The sequence below is a fragment of the Symphalangus syndactylus genome, chromosome 17 (genome assembly GCF_028878055.3).
Source record: "Symphalangus syndactylus isolate Jambi chromosome 17, NHGRI_mSymSyn1-v2.1_pri, whole genome shotgun sequence".
Lineage (NCBI taxonomy): Eukaryota > Metazoa > Chordata > Mammalia > Primates > Hylobatidae > Symphalangus > Symphalangus syndactylus.
The window spans coordinates 70,992,824-71,015,008 of NC_072439.2; the positions used below are offsets into that span (position 1 = coordinate 70,992,824).

The 22,185-nt window shown below is 36.9% G+C and overlaps 1 protein-coding gene across 4 annotated transcripts in view; it reads right to left on the bottom strand.

Moving 5' to 3' along the window:
• MECOM (MDS1 and EVI1 complex locus) overlaps positions 1 to 22,185 on the bottom strand; it is a 302,674-nt gene that overhangs the window by 279,590 nt on the left and 899 nt on the right. The window lies entirely within an intron of this gene.

The window sequence follows — 22,185 nt, forward strand, 5'->3', positions numbered from 1 at the left end:
GAACACTTGAGTGAAGCCCACCAAGTGACATTATATACCACCTCACTATAGTACCTTTGGTAATGTGCCTGAAAAATCAGTGTTCAGGAGTCTGTATTGGAGCTCTATAATTTGAATCATAACAACTCATGATTTCATCAAGTGCTTTCTGTATTTTTAACCTGGCTTATCTATCGTCAAACTCAACTATTCTTCAACCTTTATATTGCTGACAGTATTCTATGGAATGAATATCTTCAAAGAAGAATCTCCATGCTTTGGAAGATACAAGTAAAGTGAAAATTCTCTTGTTAAAATTATATTCACATCTGGTGTTCTCAAGATTGATGCCTTTTCCAAGTTTTAAAAAAGGCTCTAACTTCTTATTAAACATTCCAATTAAATGTATTACTAAATCCACACTGTTCTCAATGGAAGCCCCTGCATGAAGAGAGACCTTAGGCTATAGCAGAGTTTGAGTAAGTAAAGAATCATAGCATGTGGTAGTTTTGTGAAATTTAGTTCATACTGCAGATGCTAGCAGACATTAACATTGAGTCTTAATGGTTAGGAGAACTGAAAGGAGTTAACTACACTCCAGGGAAACCACAGCCTCCTATAACTGGTCTTGCCCTTCAAGTTCTTCCTTGAGGAAGCATCTACCCACACTCAGGCAAACTCAACTTTGGGCTACTGTTACTTTCAACCATAAATCCTTAACCACATAATTCAAGTATACCCCTTCTAATATCCTGTGAGTTGGACAGCTTGCCCTCCATTTCCAGTAGCATATATTTTGGAATTTCTCTGGAAGAAAAAAGCTCCTACAATTTTTGACATTTCTTATGGTTCAAAGGCAATGATGAACAGCATAGCTTTAGATGTGAAAAGCTGTAATAGATCTTCTGTAGAGTCTGAATCTATGAATCCCCAAATTTCTGCCCAGAAAGTCCCAGGACTCACTGGACAACCAGGTACCATAATTAAAGAAAAATTTAAGAATAAACAAGTGACTGTACAAAAAGATTAGATGTATTACCACTTATCTGAAATACTTCCATACACTTTATCGCAATATATTTAGTTATGATATTATTCTCAGTGACTCACAGCCATTCTCATTTAACAGGCCATTGATGGAGAAGAGCCCAGGGGAAAAAAAAAAAGCAAATTCACAGGATGGACAGGGTTGTAATTTCATATGGAATAAGGTCAACATCTTGTTAATGGGCAGAGTATGCCTTCTTCATTTAAGATTAAACACTGATGCCTTGGGAAGATACTTGCTGTCATGAGGCATATTTGTTATTAGGTTATTCTGAAAGATACCATGTCAGTCCATACTGAAGAAGAGAATGAACTAGAATAAAAGCATGTGGATCTTCCCCTAGTTCTCTAAACCAGATCATACTTCTCCATGCTGGAGAAAACCAGCTGGATTACACTATATGGCTGAAGCCTGAGGAGGCAGAGTTTACAAGACACAAGGGTGTTGGGGGCCAAATTAAGGGGTAGTAAAAAAGTAAAAGAAGAGATAACCCTTAAAAGGGAGCTCTTGGAAGAGAGCTTTCTTTCATGGAGTTAGGGATGAAGGAGAACGCTTTATGAAGGTTTAAAGGTACAGCTCTTACCTCTCTCAACCCTGCTCCACCACACTACAAGAACGTAAATTAATTAGATACGAAGCCAAAACCCCTAGTGCTCCTCCTGTGCACTGTTTAGGGACACTTACTAAAGTCTTCAGCAAAAGAACCATTTGAACATGAATCAATGTTTCAAACATGTTAGGTCTAGTGAAGGCCACTTCCCAGTGGTATTCAGAAAGGGGACAATATTTAATTCTAGGTGTGGTGGCTCTGCCAACCTCAAGAGCTCTAACCCAAAAGAATGAATTCCACAATCCTTCCTTCACAAGGATAAAAAGAGCACCCTCGACTTTGGAAGGATGATGGTGATGATGATTATTAAAATCAGTTTGCTTTGAGGTGCTCACTACAGCTTACCAAGCCCTGCTCTAAGCTCTTCACAACACTTTACAATGAAATATTCATATTTAATATTCACAAAACTATGAGGTAGATCCTATTGTTAATACCATTTGAAAGATGAGGAAATTGAGGCAAGAAGTGGTTAAGTACTTGCTTAAGGTCACAAAGCTAGTCAGTGGTAGGGAATTTGAACACAGTCCATGAATCTCTAGAACCTCTGCTCTTGGTCCCTGTGTTATACTGCCTCTTTTGCTGTTGTTGACAAAAGTCCACTACAGCCATGCTACATTTGAGAGGACCAAATGCAATATTGAGGCTGAACTAAAGTCATACCCCGAGAAAGAATGCAGTTCATACCCATACCTTTTCAAAGATGGCGAGGAATAGAATTCTCTCTCTAAACAATTTACTTTCCTCTTAAAACAAAGCTTTGGTCTTAAGCCACCTTCTCTGCTAACATATAAAATGCAGAGGAGATGCACCTATCAAAGGTTCTTTGATTTCAGGTGTACAAAACACAACTAGACACTAGTTTCACACAGGAGAAATGATAAAACAAGTATCTATTTTCTATGTAATTTAAAGTTAACTTGTATTCTTCTCAAAACATGCCCCAATATATTAGGTTGGTGTAAAAGCAATTGCGGTTTTGCCATTAAAAGTATTGATTTTGGAGGTTTGGTTTATTGTTGTTGGTGGGCTTTTCTCAACAACAACAATAAATTAAAACCTCCAAAACCATGACAATATAAAGCATGCCCATGAGGATGAAAAGAACTAAAGGGCAGGTGTAAGAGACAGAATTCGAAGACTCATAGAGTTACGGCTACAAGAGACCTGAGTGAGACTTCAGAGGGCAAAGTCAAATGACTTTTCCAAGGTCCCAAGTCTGACGTGTGCAAAAATTCAAGGCTCCTGGCACCCAGCCCAGTGTTCATTCCAGTGTATCACACAGCCTCCCTGAAACACAAACCACTAGACATATGGCAAAGAAGCAAGCGAGGGAGCTATGCCACATGAATGGCCAGATTGTTGAGGAAAGAGAGGTGGGGGCTAGGAGTAAAGGCCTGAAGGATAATATGGTTTTACAGAAATCTATTTGCAAGTAGATACTGCGGTTACCGATGTGGCTGCCCAAGAGAAAGAACAACTGACTGACAGCAGGAACAAAGGCATGGACAGTCTCACAAAGAGAGACACAAGAGTCACAGTGCTTCGTGCATATCACGAATACACTTCATCAAGTTGAGACCAAGAATAACAGTGAGGAAAAGCCCACCATACACAAGGGCCCCTTTATTCTTGGGGCTTTCCTGTTTCACACACACTTTACCTGATGAAACATTAGAACTTTTGCTTCCATTTCTGTGGGATCCTTTTGATTTTTCCGCATTTAACTAGCACATTTCATGACTATTTAGTGTTCCTATTTTTTCTGCAAATTAATGTGCTGTGTACACTGATGACATATTCGGAAGTTAATGAAATCAGATGAAAATCGCTTAGATTAAAATTTCCCCATTTCTTCACTACCCTGTATGCCACCTACTGTTCAGCCACGAAATACCGCAGCTCATGCATCAACAAAACTTCATATTAATATTCTCTGAGGTGGAAAGACTCTATTAGCCATTTTTTTCCCTCTTGTCCTTTGCTTCCAACTGTGTTTAGCTTTGAAACCCTCTGACAAATGGTCATTATTCTCTGGGCTACTAAAAAATTTCTAAACTTTAGGGGAAATGTATTTGGTCCAAAGCCCAAGGGAATAGGCTTGTTGAATTAAATGATAAATATATGCATTTAAGGTCATTAGAGACTTTATCTCCTGTGAAGGCTATATTTGTCAGATTGATATAATTTCTCTCAACTGAGTACTTAACTCCACCGGCCAACATTATTACAATTATTCCTTTCCCTTTAAGTGGGCGACTTCTGGCTAACAACATGTGTGCTCTTTCTGGTGCTGCTTCTTGAGCGATCAAGGCACACCTTTGTTTCATTTAGTATGCAATTTTCACCTCTGACCCAAGAAATGAGTCCTGGGCTTCCTGAACTTTATTGCCTGTTAATAGACTGCTGGCTCTCTTTTCAGCAGTAATAGAAATGGTGGAGAGGCTTTTCATTTAAGAGGCTGGCAGACTGCAGCCTGAAAGACAATGTCAGAATTAAAAGTCAGCCTGGCCGAAAAACCGTATAAAGACCACAGTGACATGAAAGAGGAAGTTTTCCATATTCCACCCCCAGACTGAACACTCAGTGTATAAATAAGAACAGCATCCCAGATCTCATTATTTTCCCACCACACAATGGCAGACACTCTGAATGGTGCTAAGTGATTGATCTAGTAATTCATCTTCAACTTACACCTATCTACATATTTTGTTTCTCCTCATTAAACTGGAGACATCAGTGACAAACTTATGAAGTGGTAGTCTTTGGCTTCATAAAATACACACAGATGCTCATCAGAGGCTCTTTCCTGCTTGCTTCTTAGTGACACATGTTTATAATTTTGTCTGTATTGCGTTTGCTGTGGTTTACTCTTAAGTACATCTGTTCAATTAAAATGGGAACGTGTGACATGGCCTGTACTCAGCAACTTTTGAGCTTGTTAATGAAATGTTCTAAGGTTCCTGCCTTAGCTCTTTATTTGCAAAAGGGTTTCATTCCACAGAATTCCAATGATTGAAAAGTACAAATAAAAATACCCTTTAAAACACATACAAAGAAGTCGACTGTTTTGTTAATAGTTAAGAAAGGACATTATTACTGCATAAGGACATTATTTTACATGAAAAGACATTATTAAAAATGATTTACTGCCTCACGTTTGGAAACTTACAGGAAAAGTCTGATAATATATTAAACTTGTTTATTACAGCTTCATATAATTTTGAATAATACTACTTTTTCCTTTGACAAGTGCAATAAACTCTACTGGTATAGACATAGGTTGATTATCACGAGTCAACTGTGTGCTTAAAGAAACATGCCCAGACAATCAGCTTTTGACGGCTGCATCTCCAGTTATTTACACTCACCATCATGGTAATAACTCACCATTTCTATATTAATAAGGCAGTGAAATTTATTATGATGGTATTGAAAAGTTATTAAGTACTGCATCCCAAGTGACAAAGTACCACAGCACTGTCACTATCCAAAAGCAGTTGCCCATTCATCACCTGCCTTTCCAGATGGTCCTGCATCTTTATCGCTCCCAGGTTGGTGACATCACCTGTTCACCCACTCAAAATTGATGATGAAAGCAAACAGATCTATCTTACTTACATTTACCAAATCAATTTAATTTTTACAGGCCATGGCTTAGTGACATATTGACTGTTTTCCTTAATGGCATCTACCGTATTTAATGCAAGGATGTCATCTTTGATTCCTGGCTCGCATAATGTGTCATTTCATAATAAATTTTTTCTAACATATTTACTTAATGGAAAGAATTATGATTGCTTGTCAGTTCTCTTATTAAACATAATGATAATTCTTTTTCTTCTTGAGTATCATCCATTGGGCAACAAATCTATTTTTATCTCTCCTTGTCTCTTACAGGAGATAATGACTTGGATATAAAGTAAGCTCTAGGCAAGTGCTAGACATACCGCTGACCCTTCTCAATCCTGGGGCTCAATGTAAGGGTTTTATCTTATTTACTTGTTACTATAGAAGAACTATAGTTTTAAGGGATGCTCTAATTAACATATCAGCAATAGCTAAAGATGGATATGAAATACCATTGCAAAAGGATAACAGACATAAAACTGATTTTAACAGTTCGTATGATGTTTAATCTTTACTCCCCTGGGCTAGTATAGTTGCTTCTCTTCAGCTAGTGACTCTATATCAAATTCATGTTAAAATACATATCTGCATTGTAAAAGTTAAGATGCAGGTACAGAAACTAGTCTACTGACTATCCGATACTCACATGTGACACCTCCTTTCCCCAAGTATGATTTATAGATCCCATCTGCTGCTCTTTGGAACAAATGCTTCTCTCACCTGTGTCACCATGGCATTGTGGTACATTTCTATTACCTAAGGGAATTAGCAATTAGATTTACTTTTGGAGATGAAGGCAAAATGGCATCAAGCTTCTGTATTTCTATTTAATATCCATACCATATGGGTATGTTCTGGGGCAATATCCCTGACTCATTCCTCACCAGTGCTTATATTCAGAGAGGTGTGGGAGTCCAGAGGGAAAATCAGTATGTGGCCTCCCTGCCCCCTAAATCCCCACCTGTGCAAGTAAATGTGTATGCAGGTAAAAGCAACATCAAATAAACTCCAAGTGACACTCTAAAGAGAAAAATTCGGAAAGGGCCTGTGACAAAGGAAAACTGAGTAATCTAAGGTGTGTGTTTCTATTTCTTTAGATATTTATCTATAAAGCATCTATTTCTTTAGATATCACGGCCTAGCCAAGAGAAGCCTTAGTAAGGTAATGGAGAGAGAGGACTGGAAAAGGTTAACTGGCTTCAGCCCTACACTGCTGACTTAGACTGACAGCAATTGTGTTCTTTCTCTTGCTATCTGGTTCTCTCAAACAGTGTTACTGCAGCTAATCTCTCCCCACCCTTCACTAAGGCTAGATGAGGTCTGGAATGACCTTCAGGTTTACCTTGCCCTATACTGAACTGGTTGGGCTCCAGGATTGGTGACTTCCTGGGGAGATTCTCCATCTGTGCTCCTACTGTTTAGTCTCAATCACGTGAGCAGAAATTTATATGTCAACAACAGCACTCTAGGATGGCTTATATCCCTTTAGAAACCAGGTCCAGGATTTCCTACATCCCTATAATTGCAATAATACCACCTCAAACTAGGGGAAAAAAAAACTTGAGTTCAAAGCCAGGTAACCTGCTCCTACCTGTATAGTGCATTCACATAAGGAGACTCATACTCATCTGAAAAAATGCTTCATACTCATCTGTGATGACTTTATCCTAATTCATTGGTTAGTCAGAGTCTTTCCCTTGGGTGAGGCTTCCAGGAAAACAGGGATTCAGGCCAGTAGTGTTGCGAGATCAACAAGAAATACCTTTTTCTGAGGACAGATGGCCTCTGTGCCAGGGTGGAGATTCTATGCTGGCATCACACACCTGCTGAATTCCTACCACAAGAATCTAAACAACGAAAAAAAGAAAAAACAAATCATGCACACCTGTGGCTGCCAACCAGTGAGGTTTCATTGCCATGCCATGCACACCTGGGAAGCCTGTGAGGTCAGCTGCAGTGTCAGAGGAAAACAACACTCCCAGCCAGTTGGTAGGAGGCAAAAGCATCCACCTCTCATGGGTCTGTGACATGAACTGACTGGCCAATAGCCATAGAAAGTACATACACACACATCTTCTATGAAAGGAAAACCCTAAGTGTAGGCATGGCAAGAATAAAAGAGATTTCAGAGCAGAGGTTAACTGTATTCATTATTTGCTGTCCACTGTGCCCCCAGGAAGAAGGAGTCTTCCTGAATCAACTTTTAGGTCCTCCTTTATTAGCCAAATCCAGTCGCTGGGTAACCCAGAGAATAGAAAAAGACTATATTGAATAAATGTCTCTGTATGACTGAAAAAACAGAAATGCAGAGTGCTGGATTATGAGGAGAGTGAGAATTTTGAGAGGAGAGAGTCTGAAAGCAGCACCTGCTGGATGTGTGAGATACTGAAAGACTAAGAAAATGAATTACAGAAATATACACTGATAGTGGGTTTAAGTTTTATATAACATTAGACATGGAATTCCCCTGTGATGTTTCTAGAAAAGATGTGATTTGTTTTTTAATTTTTTTTATGGGGATGGACAGAAGTTGATGGACCTTAAACAATTTTTTTGTAGTTACTGCCAAGGTGTAACTATAAGGCACCCAGATTTATATGCTTACCTAAAGAAAGCATCAGGTATCAAATACAGTACTGGTAGATTCCAAAATGATAAATATTTAAAACAAGAAGGCATGTGTATTTGCCTGTGTGTGTCATAGGGGATGGTATACAAGATTGTGCAGTGTGGGTTCTAGAAAAATTGTTTCTGTATCAGGTGACATTCTATGGCTGACTTCCTAGGATTAGATTAAGAAGTATCAACAAATTATTTTCTGTGTCTTCAGCAGCACTCTGCTGGTGGAATAAAAGTCTGGTCTGAAAGCTGGTGGAATAAATGCTCAACAGTGTAAAGGGGCTGGATCTGCAAGTAGTCTATTGGCAGTGGGTGGCATGACCAATAATAATACAATTAACTTTCAATTGTTCTTGAAGCTGGTTGTCTGGTTCCTAGGCAGGTATATCCCTCTGAGAAGATATCTCCGAGATCTCCTTAGGTCATGTGGACCCAGCTCACACCATGCTGTGGAGCACTTCAGTGAGATAAGCCATTTCTATGAAATGTTTGCTTTACCGTCCATCAGTGCAAGCAAGTATCTTTTTTAAACAAAGGTACTGTCAAATTTCTTGTGCTTTATGAACATCTTATATCGAATATCAACTTTAAAGATGTAGCTTTTGGTGTCTATTTGCACACATCTTTTTATATTATTCCTTGTTCTAATGATAGTTGACCACTTCTTGCCCTTTGTGATTTTTTAGCTTGACAATTCTACTAATTAACATGCAGAAAATAATCTTAAAAAGCACACAATATTTTACCAATCTTCAGTTTCAGTTACATCATGAAAGACCAAAAGAGGTTCTAGGGCAAAAGTGAGTATAGTATTTATTTACTGAATTTGCCTATAGCTGAAATAATTCATTTTAAAAATCACTACCTTGGACAGAATTATGTATAAAGAGAAGCATTTTATCAAAATGATTGTATGATTCTATCAATGTAAATAAACTTTGAGATGTTAAGACACTACATTAATAAAAATCTTTATTTATCATTCAAATGGAATAGTGTACAGTTCCCCTCCTACTCCCCATTTTTTCATGCTACCTACTTATCATTATTGGAACAAATTCTCTTCACATTGCTACCTTCATTTGATGAATGAACTAGGGAGAAAAGAAGCTGAACCAACTCCTATCCTTCTAAGATAGATTTGAATTGGTTATTTTCTATTGCTTCTCACTGCTTCTTAATTTATCCTCAAGGAAAAGGCATAGAGAATAGAATATTCTGATGCAGTGGTCTCAATTAAGTATTCTAGAATATTAAGCATCGTAAAGAATCTCTGTCCCTGTAATTGCCAAATCCTAGACAACTGTCAAAACTATTAAAAGAGGCTCTTTCCTGAATATTTCATTGTGAGTTTTACTATTGACTTAGTGGCTAAAGAGGGAAGCAATAATCATGCAAGTATGGTGATTAATAATAAGAAAGAAACTCATGAGGGTTTGTTTTGGGATAAACAATTTACATGAGGTTTCCTAACCGGAAGAAAAATCACCCAACATTCCTTTGAAAAATGATTGATTCACATTCAAATTCTGGTTGATAACCAAGGCAGACAGCAAAACAGAAGACTCCTCATACTTGAGGAAATTTTCTTAAATTTGGACATCAGGCTTTCCCACATCACCAACTTCACTTTGGAAGTACTAGAGGTTGCCCAAACAGCAATAAGAGGAATAGACATGCTGGACTTCATTGACACCTTTCATAGAAGAAAGAATAAGGCAAGCAAGCCTCATGGTATGGACACAGCATATGTGAATATAGGATAGGGGACAGCTGACCTTTCCATAAGAAAGAAGGTCCCTCTTGAGCCCAGGTCAAAACCAGAGATAGTCCATGGTGCTTCTGGAGGGTAAATGTCTATAAACTTGATTGCAGCCTTTTTTTTTTTTTTTTTTTTTTTTTGAGACAGGGTCTTGCTTTGTTGCCCAGGCTGTAATGCATTAGGATGAATACGGCTCACTGCATCCTTGACCTCCTGGGTTCAAGCAATCTTCCTGCCTCAGTCTCCCAAGTAGCTGGGACTACATGTACGTGTCACCATGCCAGGCTAATTTTTAATTTATTTTTTGTAAAAATGGGGTGTCCCTATGTTGTCCAGGCTGGTCTCAAACTCCTGGGCTCAATTGATTCTCCCACCTCAGCCATCCAAAGTGCTGGAATTACAGGCACGAACCACCTCACCCAGCCCTCTTTTTTTATTTCATTATATTCTAAGAGAATCTGTAATATTTCCTTGGGCACTAATGACATTCAAACTCAGGGTCCCATTAACTAATCCTCACTTCTCTTGGCATTTTCTCTGTTTTTAATTCCTCACAAGATAAAATTGAATATCCAAACTATATTTATTATTTTAAAAACAATATTGCAAAGCTTAATAAATACTTTGTAATGTAGGCTTTTATAGTAATACACATTTATTATTACATTACATTTCTCTTTCTTAACTACACATCAAAGACAATCTTTTGGATAGCTGGTAGTCTTCCTCCTCATTTTAAAACCATTAAGACTTCACTTCTTAGTTATCTAGTGTTAAGAGTATGCAACTCGTCAAGTGCACTTGCTTTCTCATAAATAAATTAAACTTTTTCCCTGAAATAAATGCCAAACCAGTCAAAATTCATTTTGTGCCCAAGCCAACCTAAAGGGACCTAGGGGAGAAATATTGTTACTCAAAGACATCTAGTGCAACTGGCATAAAAACATACACATAGACCGATGGAACCGAATAGAAAGCCGAGAAACAAAGCCACACATACACAGCCAACTGATCTTCACGAAAGGTGCCAACAACACACAATGGGGAAAGGATAGTCTCTTCAAAAAATGGTGCTGAAAAAACTGAATATCTAACTCCAAAAAATAAAATTTGATCCTTACTTATCACACACCGTACAAAAAACTCAACTCAAAATGGATTAAAGACTTAAACCTACAACCTGAAATCATAAAACTTACAGAGAAAAATACAGGAGAAAGACTCCATGACATTGGTCTTGGCAATAATTTTTTTAGTACGACCCCAAAAGCATAGGCAATAAAAGCAAAAATAAACATGTGGGACTACATCTAACTAAAAAGTTTCTGCAAAGAAAAGGAAACAATCAACAAAAACAAAGAAAACCTATGGAATGGGAGAAAATATTTGCAAACCATATATCTGGTAAGGGGCCAATATCCAAAAATATATAAGGAACTCATACAACTCAATAGCAAAAAACATTAATAATAAAATAACTCAATTTAAATAGGAGAAAAAGGACCTGAATAGATGTTTTTTCAAAGAAGACATACAATAGCCATCAAGTATATGAAATGATACTGAATATCACTAATCATCATAGAAATGCAAATCAAAAAACTACAATGAGATATCACTTGTCAACTGTTAGACTGACTGTTATTGGTGAAGATGTGGAGAAAAGTGGCTCTTTATATACTGTTGGTAGGAATTTAAACTGGAACAGCCATTAGGGAATACAGTATAGAGAGTCCTCAAAAAATTAAAAATACAACTCCTTTACGATCCAGCAATCACACTTCTGTGTATATTTCCAAAGTAAATAAAATCACCATCTCAATGAGACATCTGCACTCACACAGTCATTGATTGCAACATTATATCAACAGTAGCCAAAATATAGAAAAACCTGAGTGCAACAGATGAATGATTTTAAAATGTGGTACATACACAATGGAATACCATTTAGCTTTTTAAAAGAAGAAAACCCTGCCATTTGGGACAATGTGGACAAACCTGGAGGATATTATGCTAAGTGAAATAAGCCAAACACAAAAAGACAAATACTTCATGATTGCACTTATATGTGGAATCTAAAGTAAAAAACGATAGAAACAGAGAGTAGAATGGTTGTTCCCACGAACTAAGAGGTAGGGGAAATGGGGAGATGTTGGTTAAAGGGTACAAACTGGAACTTGTAAGATGACTAAATTCTGGAGACCTAATATACAGCATTGCATCTATACTTAATAATAATGTGTGGTATACATGAAATTTGCTAAGGGAGTAGATCTTAAGCATTTTCACTACACACACACACACACACACACACACACACACAGGTAACTACATGAGGTGATGGGTGTCTTAATTAGCTTGATTGTGGTAATCATTTTACAATGTATATGTATATCAAAATATCACGTTGTACACCTTGAATGTATACAATTCTTATTTGCCAATTATACCTCAATAAAGCCAAAAAGTAAAAAATAAACCAAACACAAGAAATCTGTTGCATATCTCTAAAATGTCAAATTATTTTATTCTTCTTCTTTATCAAGCATACATTATTTGTCAGCCTCCTGACGCTGACCACAGTTGTTAGGTATCTTAAAAGTGCAATGTTGCTGTTGTTGCCATTTTAATGAATATTTGTGTCTTAGTTAACATAGATTGCCTGTTTCAATATGTAAGGCGTCACTGCAGAATCTAAAATCAAATTTAAAAGTGTGAGAACTATTTATTTTTAAAATGACACAAGGAAGCACATCTTCACTGTAATATCACATTTTAGGATTACATTGTGGGAACATAATGCATTGCCCAAGCATTGCTTCAAAATTAGTTAATGAATTTCTGACTCCAATGTAATCTGTTTCCACTATTCCTTTCCACCTATTTAACAGAACATAAGAGATATTCACTCTCTACTCATGTCATTGTGTTCTATGTGTAAATGTATGTATGTTTGAAAGAAGAAAACTAAGTTCACAGCCAGTATTTTAACTGATCAAACTAATTTGGAGCAATTCTGGCTGAGATGACCACAACGCCGGGTCTGGCACGTGACAGGTGCATCATCAACTGACTTATACTTGCAGAGTTTTATAATGGCCAATGATAATAAAGATTGGCAAAGGAAATGTGCTACAAGGCAATATTTTAAAGAAGCAAAACTTTTTATTTTTTTCAATGGCCTATCTCAGAGTATTAAAAACTAAGCCACCTAAATTGTTCTTTTGCGTAAACAAGAAGTTTGTGATCTCTCCTGAATCCTCGTTTTCACCGGTCAGTGCTTCCATTTCAAACAAACCCAGAGTCAAATAATTAGACCATCCAGAGATAACTGAACTTCTAGGAAACAAGAAATTGGAAAAAGAGCAATAACTTATAAAAATCAATCAATAAAATATAATAATTGGCCTTTGCCCTATCTAATAACCCTATGCTAGATCTGCATTTTAGCCAAGCTGCTGCTGCTGTCGTCTTGTTAACATTTATTGGGTTCTTCTACCAGCTCTGTGCTAAGCTCCCAACACACAATGTCACATTTTACCCTTACAACAACTCTAATTGGTTAGATACAATTATTATTCCTATGTGACATGTAATAAACTGAGAGGCAGATAATTAATTAAAATTTCCCAAATCACTCAAGCCCATGGGACACCTGAGGAGGACTTGAGCCCAGGAAGTCTCACTCCAGAAGAAGCCTGTTTCTCGCTGCTCCGCATGCAGTTACGATGTTATTACATTGTGGCCACTTTTAGAAGGGAACATGAGAAAAACCTCATCTTGAACCAACAGAACTCTAAAAAATTATTTTCTACTCAATAATTTTAATCAATCCATAACTCTAACGTTCATAACCTGAGAAAAAGCTTTCTATCACTAATTATTTTCAAGTCCTTTAGACAAGCACATTCCAAGTCTTTAAAGATCTTTTTGTTGGAGAGAAGTCACATGCATTGTGAGGTGGCAATTGCTGCCAAACTCTAATATTATTTTTGAAGTTTCTCTTGGTTGGATAAATACTGCTTTGAGAGAAAAATCATACAAATGATGTTTCTGGTATCTATAGCTTATTTTTACCAGACCATATATTTTGGTCTATAAATTATATTTTCAAAAGCATCTTATTTCTCTAACATATAAACAAAGGATTTTCCAAAGTATCTTACTCAGGAAATATATTTAATTTTTTTATTACTTAAATAAAGTTCAGAAAGATGGCCCCTATTTATAATGTTATCTTTGACCTTTCTCTTTTAAAAACTTTCTTTGAAGAGACTACCAAATTTTCTGCGTAATTCTGATTATATAACAACTAATGACGTGGGGCAGTTTTTTCTTAAGTTTTTCTTTTTAATTTTTGTAGGTACATAGTAGGCATATACATGAGATATTCTGATAGAAGCATGCAATGCATAATAATCACATCATGGAAAATGGGGTATCATGAGGCAGTTATTATTGACCCATTGACCAAATAAAAATCAATCAGAGTAGTTTCCCTAGAATCATGCAGTTAGTGACAGAAGCAAGACTTGATTACACATGTCTAAATTCCAGATTCTAGATTTTTCCATGGACAACTTCAGCTCTTATTCGTTGCCTCCTCTTTCAGAGTCACATAATCCTATATTCATCCATCCATTCTTTCGTTTATCCATTCATTCACTAATTTATTTATTGAACAATTATTTGTTGAATGTCTGTGTTATAGACTGAACGTGTGTGTCCTCCTAAAATCCATATGTTGAAGGCCTAACCCCCATTAGGACTGTATTTGGAAATAGGGCCATTAGGATGTAATTAAGGTTAAATAAGGTCACAAGAGAGGGTCACCAATCCAATAGGATTAATGTCCTTATATTAATAAGGAGAGAGAGCACAGAGCTTGCTCTTTCTCTCTCCCTCTCTCTCTCTCTCTCTCTCTCTCTCCACCCACCCCAACCCTCTCTCTGCTTTCGCACACCAAAAAAAGGCTATATGAGGATGCGATGAGAAGACAGCTGTCTGCAAGCATGGAGGAGAGCCCTCACCAGAAACCAAAGCAGCTGGAATTTTGATCTTGAACTTCTAGCCTCCAGAATTGTGTAAATATAAATTTCTATTGTTTAAGCCACACAGTTTATGGTATTTTGTTACGGTAGCCCAAGCTGACTAATACAGTCTGCTTATTTCATTTAATGGCACTATTTTCAGAATAGTGCCACAGGGATTAAAAAAATATATGGAACACAATCAAAACATTGCACTACAAGAATATACCTTTGCAAGCTCTCAAGAACTCTTGCTTTGTTAGGGAAGCTATGTAAATAATCTGGATACTACACAATGTTTTAGTGTTTTCAGCCCAAGAAGTTCACCCCAGAAGCCTGCTTTCTACTGCTCTGCGTGCAATTCCCACGTTGTCTCATAATGGCTATCTTTAGAAGAAAACATAAGAAAACCCTCATCTTTAGTAAGTGGATCCACCTTTCTTGGTGGGACAAAATTTAGGTAGTAATATATTGTAATTAGAAAGAATATAAGGCTGGGCATGGTGGCTCACACTTTTAATCCCAGCACTTTGGGGAGCCAAGGTAAGAGGATCACTTGAGGAAAGGAGTTTGAGACCAGCCTGGGCAACATAGTGAGACCCCATCTCTACAAAAGATGTTTTTTTTTTAATTAGCAAGGCATGGTGGTACATATCTATAGTCCTAGCTACTTGGGAGACTGAGGCCGGAAAATGGCTTTAGCTCAGCAGTGAGCTTTGATCAAACCACCGAACTACTCCAGCCTGGGTGATATAGACAAAGGGAGACTCTATCTCTAAAGAAAAGAAGAGGAAGAAAGAAAGGTCATAGGTAATATCATGGAAGAAGCAAACTTGAGGAATGAATAGAAACTTGCTAAGGATGGGGAGGAAAACAGTTCCCCAGGTAGAAAGAACAGTGTGTATACAGCTAAAGCAGTGTTTAGAGGGAAATTTGTAACACTAAATGCCCACAGAAGAAAGTGGGAAAGATCTAAAATCGACAACTTAACATCACAATTAAAAGAACTAGAGAAGCAAGAGCAAACAAATTCAAAAGCCAGCAGAAGACAAGAAATAACCTAAGATCAGAGCAGAACTGAAGAAGACAGAAACATGAAAAATCCTTCAAAAAAATCAATGAATCCAGGAGCAGCTTTTTTTTAAAAAATTCACAAAATAGACCATTAGCCAGACTAATAAAGAAGAAAAGAGAGAAGAATCAAGTAGACACAATAAAAAATGATAAAGGGCATATCACCACTAATCCCACAGAAATACAAACTACCATCAGATACTATAAACACCTCCACGCAAATAAACTAGAAAATCTACAAGAAATGGATACATTCCTGGACACATACACCCTCCAAAGTCTAAACCAGGAAAAAGTCAAATCCCTGAATACACCAATAACTAGTTCTGAAATTGAGGCCGTAATTAATAGTCTACCAATAAAAAAAAGCCCAGGACCAGACAGACTCACAGCTGAATTCTACCAGAGGTACAAAGAGGAGCTGGTACCATTACTTATGAAATTATTCCAAACAATGGAAAAAGAGGAACTCCTCCCTAACTCATTTTATGAGGCCAGCATTATCCTGATACCAAAACCTGGCAGAGACACAACAAAAAAAGAAAATTTCAGGCCAATATCTCTGATGAATGTTGATGCGAAAATCCTCAATAAAATAATGGCAAACCGAATCCAGCAGCACATCAAAAAGCTTATCCACTACGATCAAGTGGGCTTCACCCCTGGGATGCAAGGCTGCATCAACATACACAAATCAATAAACATAATCCATCACATAAACAGAACCAATGACAAAAACCACAGGATTATCTCAATAGACACAAAAAAGGACTTTGATAAAATTCAACAGGCCTTCATGTTAAAAACTCTCAATAAACTAGGTATTGATGGAACGTATCTCAAAATAATAAGAGCTATTTATGACATACCCACAGCCAATATCATACTGAATGGGCAGATGCTGGAAGCATTCCCTTTGAAAACTGGCACAAGACATGGATGCCCTCTCTCACCACTCCTATTCAACATAGTATTAGAAGTTCTAGCCAGGGTAATCAGGCAAGAGAAAGAAATAAAGAGTATTCAAATAAGAAGAGAGGAAGTTGAATGGTCTCTGTTTGCAGATGACATGATTGTATATTTAGAAAATTCCATCGTCTAAGCCCAAAAACTCCTTAAGGTGAAAAGCAACTTCAGCAAAGTCTCAGGATACAACATCAATGTGCAAAAATCACAAGCATTCCTATACACCAATAATAGACAAACAGAGAGCCAAATCATGAGTGAACTCCCATTTACAATTGCTACAAAGAGAATAAAATACCTAGAAATACTACTTACAAGGTATGTGAAGGACCTCTTTAAGGAGAATTACAAATCACTGCTCAAGAAAACAAGAGAGGACACAAACAAATGGAAAAAAAATTCCATGCTAATGGATAGGAAGAATCAATATCGTGAAATTGGCCATACTGCTCAAAGTAATTTATAGATTCAATGCCATCCCATCCAGCTACTATTGACTTTCTTCACAGAATTAGAAAAAAACTACTTAAAATTTCATGTGAAACCAAAAAGAGCCCATATAGCCAAGACGATGCTAAATAAAAAGAACAACGCTGGAGGCATCACGCTACCTGACTTCAAACTATACTATAAGGCTACAGTAACCAAAACTGCATGGTACTGGTGCCAAAACGGATAATATAGACCAATGGAACAGAACAGAGGCCTCAGAAATAACACCACACATCTACAACCATCTGATCTTTGACAAACCTGATAAAAACAAGAAATGGGGAAAGGATTCCCTATTTAATAAATGGTGTTGGGAAAACTGGCAAGCCATATGCAGAAAACCAAAACTGGACCTTTTCCTTACACCCTATACAGAAATTAACTCAAGATGGATTAAGACTTAAATGTAAGACTCAAAACCATAAAAATTCTAGAAGAAAATCTAGGCAATACCATTCAGGACATAGGCATGGACAAAGACTTCATGACTAAAGCACCAAAAGCAATGGCAACAAAAGCCAAAATTGACAAATGAGATCTAATTAAACTAAAGAGCTTCTGCACAGCAAAAGAAACTATCATTAGAGTAAACAGGCAACCTACAGAATGGGAGAAAATTTTTGCAATCTATCCATCTGACAAAGGGCTAATGTCCCGAATCTAGAAGGAACTTAAACAAATTTACAAATAAAAAACAAACAACCCCATCAAAAAGTGGGCAAAGGATATGAATAGGCACTTTTCAAAAGAAGACATTTATGTGGCCAACAAACATATGCAAAAAAGCTCATAATCACTGGTCATTAGAGAAATGCAAATCAAAACCACAATGAGATACCATCTCACACCAGTTAGAATGGTGATCATTAAAAAGTCAGGAAACAACAGATGCAGGAGAGGATGTGGAGAAATAGGAATGCTTTTACACTGTTGGTGGGAGTGTAAATTAGTTCAACCATTGTGGAAGACGGTGTGGCGATTCCTCAAGTATCTAGAACCAGAAATACCATTTCACCCAGCAATCCCATTACTGGGTATATACCTAAAGGATTATAAATCATTCTGCTATAAAGTCACATGCACATGTATGTTTATTGCAGCACTATTCCCAAGAGCAAACACTTGGAACCAACCCAAATGCCCATCAATGATAGACTGGATAAAGAAAATGTGGTACATATACACTATGGAACACTATGCTGCCATAAAAAAGAATGAGTTCATGTCCTTTGCAGGGACATGGATGAAGCTGAAAACCATCATTCTCAGCAAGCCAACACAGAAACAGAAAAACAAACACTGCATGCTCTTACTCATAAGTGGGAGTTGAACAATGAGAACACATGGACAGAGAGAGGGGCACATCACACACCAGAGCTTGTCAGGGAATGAGGGGCTAGGAGAGGGATAACATTATGAGAAATACCTAATGTAGATGACGGGTTGATGGGTGCAGCAAACCACCGTGGCACGTGTATACCTATGTAACAAACCTGCCTCTTCTGCACATGTATCCTAGAACTTAAAGTATAAGACCAAAAAAGAAAGAAAAAGGAAGGAAGGAAGGAAGGAAGGAAGGGAAAGAGAGACAGAGAAAAGAAGAAAGAGAAAAAAGAAAGGAAAGAAAGAAAGAGAAAGAAAGAAGAGAAAGAAAGAAAAGAAAGAGAAAGAAAGAAAGAAAGAAAGAACGAACTTCCAACACTATGTTGAATAGGAGTGGTGAGAGAGGGCATCCCTGTCTTGTGCCAGTTTTCAAAGGGAATGCTTCCAGTTTCTGCCCATTCAGTATGATATTGGCTGTGGGTTTGTCATAGATAGCTCTTATTATTTTGAGATACATCCCATCAATACCTAATTTATTGAGAGTTTTTAGCATGAAGGTTGTTGAATTTTGTCAAAGGCCTTTTCTGCATCTATTGAGATAATCATGTGGTTTTTGTCTTTGGTTCTGTTTATATGCTGGATTACATTTATTCATTTGTGTATGTTGAACCAGCCTTGCATCCCAGGGATGAAGCCCACCAGGGCAATCAGGCAGGAGAAGGAAATAAAGGGTATTTATTTCACTGGCCATCAGAGAAATGCAAATCAAAACCACAATGAGATACCATCTCACACCAGTTAGAATGGCCATCATTAAAAAGTCAGGCAACAACAGGTGCTGGAGAGGATGTGGAGAAATAGGAACACTTTTACACTGTTGGTGGGACTGTATACTAGTTCAACCATTGTGGAAGTCAGTGTGGCGATTCCTCAGGGATCTAGAACTAGAAATACCATTTGACCCAGCCATCCCATTACTGGGTATATACCCAAAGGACTATAAATCATGCTGCTATAAAGACACATGCACACCTATGTTTATTGCGGCACTAGTCACAATAGCAAAGACTTGAAACCAACCCAAATGTCCAACAATGATAGACTGGATTAAGAAAATGTGGCACCTATACACCATGGAATACTATGCAGCCACAAAAAATGATGAGTTCATGTCCTTTGTAGGGACATGGATGAAACTGGAAACCATCATTCTCAGTAAACTATCGCAAGGACAAAAAACCAAACACTGCATGTTCTCACTCATAGGTGGGAATTGAACAATGAGAACACATGGACAGAGGAAGGGGAACATCATACTCCGGGGACTGTTGTGGGGTGGGGGGAGGGGGGAGGGACAGCATTAGGAGATATACCTAATGCTAAATGACAAGTTAATGGGTGCAGTACACCAACATGGCACATGGATACATATGTAACAAACCCGCACATTGTGCACATGTACCCTAAAACTTAAAGTATAATAATAATAATAAATAAATGAAAAAGAAAGAAAGAAAGAGAGAAAGAAAGAGAGAAAGAAAGAAAGAAAGAAAGAAAGAAAGAAAGAAAGAAAGAAAGAAAAAGAAAGAAAGAAAAAGAAAGAAAGAAAGAAAGTAAGTAAGTTTGGGGACTTAATACAATATGGAAACCATCAATTAGACATGGTTGATGTGGGAGAGAAATGTATCAAAATGACACTTTTTTTGGACTGAACAACTAGATAGATGGCAATGGAATTCATTAAAACAGGAAATGTATAAGAAGGGGAGCTTTGCAGGAAGAAAAGAGCAAGGGTCCTACTAGAGACAGCAATGATTTTTTCAGTTATAATAGGCTGAGTTTCCATTGGGGGAACATTTAATGCAGAATCTGATGCATAGTAGTCCCTCAACAATTGTTTGCTGAACACGGATTTTCTCTGTTTGTATTTATTTGGGAGGAGGCCTAAGAGGTTTTTTTTCTCCTTCATTATTTTTTTCAAAAATGAAGGCATATCAAAAAGAGAGGTCACACTAGTTAATCACAATTATCTCTAACTAAATAGGAGAAAAAACAGCTAGAGTTGAGAAAAAGATGACATGGGGACAAATAAAAGTCATCCGGCAGGGGTTGGGTGAGATGCCTTTGAGAAAGTGCCCTTGCTAATCATGATTGGGTTTTGTATTAACTAGGTAAGATTAAAAGAAAAAAAAAAAAAAAACCTAAGAAGAATCAAGAACTCAACTGCTCCTCTGTGGAAAACAAGTTTGCCAAAATTACAAAAAGTCATTTCTTTGGTTTTTTTCATAATACCTAAAGAGCAGACAGGCCACATTCTCAAAAGGAAGGGTAATCGTTAAAATGATGGGAAAAACTACTGAATTGGCCATCAGCTGAATTCTTGAAGGAGAAAGAGGAGAAAGGAAATATGTGATCTTCGGCCAAAAAGTCAGGAACTACTTTATAAAGGTGTCTTGAATTCCAAGCAATAAAAACAACTCAGTTTTGACATAATGAAAAGAATCATTTTACATATCTCAAGGTAAATATTTGCCAGTGTATATGTTGTAGACATTTCACTGCAAGGAGAAAAAAATAATTATTTTTTAATTTCCTCCAAATGCAGAATTTTTCCCAGGTTCATCCACCAATCCATAGGTATTATGTTAAAAAGGCACAGTCCTGCATTTACCAAGCCTGTAATTGAAAAATGATTTCATTATTAAGCTGTGGTTTATTCCAAGCCTTCTGGATAATCTTGATGAGTATTGCACTTGTTGCTTAACTCTGGAGATCTTGTAATAAAAGTTTAATGAGTTACTTATTATTAGAATGTTTATAGCCATTATTTTAAGGTGAACAATAATGACGTAAAGTTTGTACGCATTTGGTTTAAAACGTATTCAGCTCACATATCAGTTAATGCTACAGTGATTTTTTAAAACTCTCTTATCAGTACATGTGTCTAAAGGCAATGCAGCTAAATCTCAGCTTTACTGGGGCTATGGTTAAGAATGAAACTAAGGAAGGATTTCTCACTTGAATCATGTCAAAGCCGGATGCTGGCATTTCAGAATTTGAACAAGAATTGCTTTTATAATGGCATTTTGAACAGATTTCACAAGAGGATACATATAAAGCAAGAGGACAAAAAGTTGAAATTAAGTCCTGAAGGCACTGAATATTCATTTCTATTTAAAAGCTAACCAGATATTCTATTAATGATCATAAATATTAAGGAAACATATGAAAATAAATCTAGTTTATCTGATTTCTGTCTACTGAAATGCTATGGAAACCAAAGGTCAACCACATCTCTAAAAAATATCTTACCCCTGCAGAAACTGCCTACAAGTTTTTCAGATAGAAACAAAATTTTCCAGAAATTATGATGTAATGATTCAAACACAAAAGCTTTCAAGTTACAGAAATAAATGGAAAGTATATATATCTACTGAATCTGTATAAAACTTACACTCAGAAGAATAACATAGTTACCTGTCTTTATTGAATAAATTTAACTTAGATTCTTTAATCAGACTATAACTTCTAATTCTTAGATGTTGCCAAATGAATTTTATGAAAAATATGGCTGAAACGAGTGACTAATTTTCATAACCATTTTGTGCCTCTGTTTTGATGCACAAATTACTCATTAAATCATTTGAATATA